Here is an 8139-nt window from a genome sequence, read left to right as displayed (position 1 = left end):
CAGAATCCTTTGTGGACTGCAATTAAATAGACCGAGCCAACTAAAGTTTCAAACATTTTATTTGCGTTCATTGTTTTTGGAGTTTAAATACCTAATACTGTTAAATAACTACACTGATCTGTTTCTTCTTATCTCTTAATTTTATTTTATTTTCTAATCAATCGTTACCATTAGTCCATTACATTTGATAGCCTGAAAATATCAGTAAATTTGCTTTATGATTGGACTTCAAAAATTTTCTGGTGGGTATAAAAAAAAATGTAGTGCTTTTAGTTTGACGTATTAATTGCACCAACTTACATAAACGATGTTTAGCAATTTTAATAAGCAACTGTAATATTTACCAGTACACAGTTTTAGACTAAGAATGTAGTTTTTATATCCTTTCTGTTGTTATGACAGCCAATCATAGCGTTTTAAGAATACAATTATTATCTTGATGACAAAGATGAACTCAGCTACACACGTCGTCTGTAACCTAATCGGGATGTATTGTAATATCCTACAGCCACGGATAATGATTATGATCTATAGATCCTCCCTAGGAGACTATCACCACATGTTCAAGTGAGATAGAGCAATACGCATTGTAGGACGATGTCTTGCTTCTAAAAACGGTGAATGTTAAACCCTCATATATGTATATACTGATATCGGATGTAAGGCAGAAAATCGTGATATTCGAAAACTAAAATAAATCAGCAAATTAAAGCGTATTTGGAGAATGAAAGTCCTGATATTTAACCCCAAAATATTTAGCGTAAATACTCGTACACGATGGTTATGCCAGCGATTTTATCAGCAATAAATTTACCAAAATTACATTAAAACCGCTGAACTATACGAACACAATTTGACAAAAAGTATTCCTTATTTATTGAGGCTAAAATTCCTACTGTTTTAACTTTGAAAATATTTACATCATTGAGAATTTCTCCAGGAATTCTAACATAACTAGATTGAAAAGTAAGAATATTCAGCTCATGAATTGTACAATTACCGCAGCTATCACACACACTTAAAATATTCTACAAGAAACATAATTCAAAGTGAAGCACAAAATGCATTTACCCGGGCAACTCGGAGCGTAGCACAAATAACAATAAATTATATCAAAATATTGGAACAGCATTTATCACTCAGTTCAACTCAATATTCAATATATGTTTTCCTAATAAAATTCTTTGAGAAAACTACTGCCAGCTAGCTCTATTGTTTATTTCACTTTGTAAAGTAACGTAGCATTTCGCACCACACGGTAGTCGAGACTCTTTGTTACTGAAAAATGTACTTTTATTGTTTTATACTGTGGTTTTATTTGCATATTTACTTTTGTTTTCGTTGTTTTTCTGTATTCATAGCATTCTATTCGGAATACTACCTCAATGGTAAATATGTTAAGAATATTCGGCGAAATGAAGTCAAAACCAAAATACAGCTGAACGCGCCCTGTTTTATCAAAAGATTGACTAAGATAAAGCTACACAGAATCATCCAACATGCTCGTCTTTTGAAAACATAATAAACAACCCTACATTCAAAACATAACATTCTCATGCACCCTCCTCGTGATGTAAGCAACAATTAAGAAACAATTTTTGGAATTCGACTCCAAAGGGGTGGAAAATTGGATGCGTTTGCGACAGACTGGTTGCCGCGGGCTAGTCGGCTACACAGAATGCAACTTATCGCTATCTGTTACTATAATTTGAGATAACCCGCTGGATTCCCCCTTTTGGCTGTAGCGAGCCAACCTGCAGAAACAAGATACTATCAAGTTATGTAATACGACATACTTTGTTGAGATTTACTGCAATCTCTTATTTCTGTCGATGCTTCCTTTAACTTGAGATTCCCTACTTTTTTCGCCCCAGTGTATTTTTTTTTGCTCATGGAAATAGGTCACGCCAAGGCATTAATCTTGGTGTTCTCATGACAATACGACCTAGGCTGCACTGGACAAACAACAAAGGACTTGCATTCTACACTTTTCTAAGAAACTCAATTATTGCTCAAGATTTAATACTCCTTCAGATGATCTTATGGAAATCCAATTTTATAAACGTTAAAATATTTTCCATTATTCGTTATACGTAAATTTTAAAAGTAGCTTTTGCAAGTTCTCTTGGAAAACAATGTAATCAAGTCAAGTGGGTATGAATCTGTAATAACGGCGGAAGGCAATCTGCAGTTTATTGAGGTTGAGTTTCTACAATTAGCTCCTTACTGAACACAGCTTTCAGTAGCAGACTATAAACACCCATTAATTAGGCAACTTTCCAGGATATGAAAAGTTTGAGCATAAGCCATAGTGTTATCATAAATCGATGTTCGTTAATTCTATAAATATCTAAGTTAACCTATTTCTATTTTTCTATAAAAATAGAAATAGTCAACATAGCCAGTCGACTGAAACGATTTGAACAAATATTTATATTTTATCTGCGCCAAGAGAGCCACTGGAAGCATTGTTCTGATATGGACGATCGTAAACTTAAATGAATGGGGATTTTAATCTAGTTTAATTGTTCTTGCCGAGTGTTTTTACTGTCCTTTTGAAAGGTCAGAGAAACCTCCAACAAAGTTATTCTTGTGACTACAAATATTATTGTTTCTTGGAAGGAGTTTGATGTATCGTCCAAGAACGTGTCAATAAGGATCACCCTTGATCGAATCACGAGGCAAGAACAACATTCGAGGGACGCGCTGACGTCACACAATGACAAACAATTCCGTAAGAGAGTTTCAAATCTGGCTTTACTTAAACAACAGTAGTTTGTAAGTAGTAATGATATTTACAGGCGGCAATGGCCCGAAGCAGTTTCTGGTTGTTATATAAATCCTTGTCAGCGCAGCGAGACGGCAGGTTGCTATACATAGAGTGATATTGAAGAGGAAACGGTTATTGTCTACCCCGTCTAAAGGGTCTCGCCGGACTCCTATTATCCCTAATAACATTCCCCTTACCTACTAGTCTGGCGTATATGAAAATAAGCCTGTTTGTTTTGTGCGTCAACATAGCTTCTGTAAATATACAATGAAACCTATTTCAAAAGAGCTCTAATAGCATATTTAGGAATTACTTTGAAAGGGTAGCGTTTTTACAACTGTAGCGTTTGTGTTCTTTATCTTGAATCCACCTTTCTTTTTGAAAAAGAATTATAACTGAACTATAATCTTGTTTTGGTTGAATACGAAGTATGTTAAATCTTAAGAAAAGGGTAACCTACCGTAAGACAACCAATATCGGAGCGAGCAGAGCCACGGGCATGAGCTGGTATGGTCATCATTTCGATATACCACGTCTTGTGAAATATGTAGCAGTATATTTTTAGTACGATTACTCATGTTTCTTGAATAACTAGACACACAAGAGCGCATTACAAACTATCCTGAAAATTTCAATTAGAATTGTTTTGTCTAACATTATGTTACAAAACACCTTTTATGTTATTGTTTCATTTCACATGAATTAAAAACAAACCAGTATTAAGAGAAACATCAAAATGTTGTCTAATTTAATAAATTTAAATGTATACATACTGAGTGCTTTTTGCCATAAAATTTCAACTTTCTGACAATCAAAATATTAATTTTCATTAATACCCTAATAGGAAGCATAAATATGATTTAAATGTCAAAGTATCAACGTATTAGCCGATTGTCATTAAATTTAAATAACATTTATTTCTGGAGTTTACTCTGATTTTATGATATAAAAGATTTTTTGAACTATAAAATATGAATTAAAATAAAGTACCTTATAAGTTTCGTACTATTTGTACATTTTGTAATAAATAACTAAGTTTTTTAACCATAAACATTGTTTAATGAGCGTCGCTGCAAAAATGTTATCTCTTGAAATCAACGAAACCACACTCAATCGGTAAATAAAACTCATTATTATGTTTAACCTGCAGCAAATCCGTGATCTCAGAATCATATGTCGAAAGATGGAAGAACTGGTCAACCTAATGGGATATTTTAAACAAAAGATTTGTTGAAGATATTTCCAGAGGGCCTAGAGCTAAGTCTGAAAATAATATTATTGCATATGTGGAAGAGAGATCCCGCTCCACGCCATGTATTGCCCTGTCAGCGCCTGTCACGCTTCCACATCATAATTTACTTGAAGACGTAGTGGTACACTCTCTGGCCTGTGTATTTCCGGATCAACACTAAAATAAAAACGAAAGGCAAGTAGGTAAATGAGTTCTCTAAAGTGTTAAAAAAATAAAAGTTGTTAAAACTTTTTACTGGAATCTTTTTACAAAAATATTTCTCGCAATAACTCTTCTTCTTTATTCGTAGGTTCAATTTACAGACATTGCTCGACCCGAGTATTATACTAATGATTTTAAGTTCTTTCTAGAAAATAAAAAAGTAGCGTAATATTTACGTCATAAATAAAATCTAGAAATGAATAAAAATAAAATAAATTGAGCACTCAGTTTATAATGAGATGAACACTTGCCTCAACAAACAGAAGCGGCGGGAAAGCTCGAAAACACCGGTAAAAACCGGTTAAGTAAAGGTACAGTTTTCTACGCATCTATGTTATAAGTACCTACTCGTACCTACTAAACAACCTCAGTATTTTCCATTTCATATGAGATATCTCATGGAATAAGATCAACAGCGCAACTTTTGAAGGGTGAGTTATTTACTACATAAAACAGTAGAGTTAGAATTCCAAACATTGTTTTCTTTGCCTTTCACAAAACGCGAGGAATTTTACCGCGTGGGTTTGTTACTTACTACTGATAACTTTTGTTTTTACGGAGGTACTCGAAATAATAATTATTCATAATTCATTCAATTATTATATATCTTCGAATTCCAGTTTATTGTGAATAAATTTGACTATAAGAATACACTATATATACTATAATACGATAAATAGCTTTACGAAGTGTGAATCTAAATGGGGGTGATATAAACATGCTATTATTATTTATAAAGACGATAAAATTACTTCAAGTAAATTCAGTTTGTAAAACTCGTATGCCTTTAACATAAAGAGCATCTTGAACGGTGTAGCTCAAAGTAATATTTATAAGTTATAGGTATACACACTACAGGCTTTTAGCTATAAGGACGCGTTTCCACTGTCTTCACGATTTCTTGATCTTTGGATAACGTATCTCTAGCTTAAAAGTATTGGTCGACAGTTTATTCGGGGGTTACGTTTCTCTCATTTTTTAAATACACAAGAAATTCATGTTTACATAATTAATAATTTAGCATTGCCATCAAAACATAGTGGAAACGCACACTTACCTACGGTTCTGCGTCAGCACAGCGAGTAAGTAGTATCCTGGATATCCGTTATAAACTTTCCTTGTAATTCTAAAGGTACTGAGAAATTTGCCAACTGCAAACATTTTCGACTTTTAGCTAGGCTAACTTTTATATCAAAAATTCACATTATGATTTTGTACATAGATACAACAAGTAACATACTTTAACATGTTCACACATGGAACATCACCAAAAAGGTTTGCTCTCACACGCAGCCAGTAAGATGTCATAATATTCTGACGCTTCATAATGAGATAAGGTACTAACAGTATGCAAAATCCGTACCGACTAGCTGATTCCGTAATTTACATAGTTTGTCACTAAATGTGTGCGAGGCCTGGCGTCCGCCATTTTGCGGCCAACCTGATCAACTTAACAAGGTCGGAATCGCGTCGGTATTCCCTTAGCGTACCGTTATGTATACAAATACTCTGTCGGCCACTCGTCTTGGCCGGACTCTAACCCATTTACAATTATTAAAATACAAGTGGTCTTCGTAAAAGTAAATAATTGTGATGTTCCATTAAAACCATAGTTTTCAAATCTGAGGAGAATGAAGCTTGGAAAACTTTGATGTATTGCACTGCTTCTGGCTTAGTAAATCCATAAAAATATAAGCACAAAAAATCTTCGCGTAACTAAATTAATACTGTCTGACATAATTTTGATACATTGGATGTTAAGCACTCGCATAATACATCCACCTTAACCGTATCTACGTAGCACGTGTATAAGAAGACGAATTTGACAAAAATATAATTGACAACGAATGTTTCACACCTCAACTTTACAACTAGAACATTTTTCTATTTTACTTTAATTATAAACTTTCATCGAACAATAATAACTATAAATTAAACCGATCCGGATCCATTTAAAAAGTTGCCGCTTACTTTACAATTAAGCAAAAGAATAAACTACTTAACGCGGACCAAGTCGCGCCCGTAAATGCAGCTTTTTTTCTTAAAAAAAGTTAAAGCTGAAGTTTAAAAACAGTTGGCAAGTTTTAATTTCAGTTTGCGATGCGGCCTCGGAAACCAAATAGACGTTATTATAACAACGAAATTCGGAAACTTGTTTACGCTAAGAAGGCTGTTTAAACTTACTTGGGATTTTACTTTATGACTGCGAAGTTTTATAATAGGATCTCGTATTTGCAAGCTTGTGCAAGTGCATGCTTTGCTTAGTCAGGCCATAAAATAGTCGTATTTAGGTGAGAGAAAAAATATGCCAAAATAAAAAAACTTTTACCTCAAATTCTACATGTTTTTGAAGAGCTTTAGGTTGTTATACATTTTCTTAAATCAAAATAGTGTAGTAAAATTACTAGGTATTATTAAAAAAGTATATTATATTATTCTATAAAATTTATTAAAATAATTTACTCAAATTAAATGAAAAATCTATTATGAACTGAATAGTGTTTCTTATCATGTTATAAAAGAGGAAATACCACGACAAGTAGAAAATTATGTTTTCTTATATTTTTAGCAACGTCGTGAACCGAACAATCCACAAATAATATAATTCTGGCTTAAATTGGTTACGGACGGAATTGCCGAGTGTCAATTCTTTCTTGGCTTCGTTTTCCACATTGCAGGCGGGAAAACTGTTATTGGGCTTATAAATATTTTATGAACATTGCAATAGTAGTATAAAGTTTAAACTTATGTGTGCGAACTATGATAAACCACAGGATCTACGCTTCGGTCGATCTCGATAAGCGAATGTGAAATAATAGCTTCCTGATTTCCCTTTTTGGGGAATACTTGCGTGATGATGCATGTTGCCACATAAGTTACTCGAGAAGGCGTATACGAACAGTATCGAAAAAGTATTCGTAATATAAATGTTGCAATCAATAAAGAGAATTTTGATAGCGGTCGGACTTCGGACGTACAGGCTACCCATAGTTTCCAACTCCCCATACAAAGTAAAAATACGTTCTGATACCGTCACTAATTTTATTTACAAACTTTTTCAATTATAGTTATAATAAATATAGTAACAAAGGCAGCTGACATTTGACTGTGTAACCAAACCTTCAAATAACCAGCAAAGCAATTCCTGCAGACTTGAAATAACTTATTTTGAGGGTCGTAATTAAATTATGAGTATCCCTTTGGTGGGTCCGTGAGCTTAATAAAAGCGTAATAGTTATATTTCGAGGGAGGGTGGCTGCTTGGTTGCGCAATTACGACGATTACAGGGGACGTTATTTACCCAACTGCGGCAAAGTTAAAAAGGATTGCGGTGCGTATGGACATTCGTCGGAAATTTGAAACGGTCCGAGACGTTAAGCGATTAAGTGACTCCGACAGAACACTTAACCTCACTTCTGGGGAACAATCTAAAATCTCAAATTATAGTTACGATATCCTGGTGGATCCTCTTTAAGTATTTGAAAGCCCGGTAAGTGTTGCTTTAAATTTTCAAACCGTTTTCATTTCCAGTAGCTTACTTTGGAGTTTTCCATTTTTAAGGAAATGCGCGCTAAAGTCTATGAGCTCTACAATTAACATCGTTTGTATTTTGTTTGTTTAAAATCTTTGAAATGTAATTAAATTTTCCATTACTTCTTAGAACAGATGTTGCCGTAATCCATATCGTGAAACTCATACAGAATCGTAAAATTATTGTGCATTTGCAATTTAAAAACGGAGCGATCGTATCGTATTCGTGTGAATGAATTTATATGTCAACACCGTATCTAATGATATTCTAGAGCCGTAATACGTACTTTGATACGTGTATCGAGTTGCCGAGATATGATCCGCTAAACCTTCGTCGGTCCGGTAATCGGAACAAGCACGAAACGTCACAATGGTCGTGTTTGTG

The 8139-nt window shown here is 33.9% G+C and overlaps 1 long non-coding RNA gene across 1 annotated transcript; it reads right to left on the bottom strand.

Annotated features, from left to right (window-relative positions):
• Positions 1-3777: 3777 nt before the first annotated feature.
• On the bottom strand, positions 3778-5732 carry LOC113497742. Its single transcript, XR_003400920.1, has 3 exons — positions 5464-5732; positions 5281-5374; positions 3778-4178 (listed from the first exon to the last, which is right to left on the bottom strand). It is a non-coding gene; the product is annotated as an uncharacterized LOC113497742 (long non-coding RNA).
• Between the last annotated feature and the right edge of the window lie 2407 nt (positions 5733-8139).

The sequence above is a fragment of the Trichoplusia ni genome, chromosome 9 (genome assembly GCF_003590095.1).
Source record: "Trichoplusia ni isolate ovarian cell line Hi5 chromosome 9, tn1, whole genome shotgun sequence".
NCBI classification, from domain to species: Eukaryota; Metazoa; Arthropoda; class Insecta; order Lepidoptera; family Noctuidae; genus Trichoplusia; species Trichoplusia ni.
This window is presented reverse-complemented; position numbering and strand designations above follow the sequence as displayed.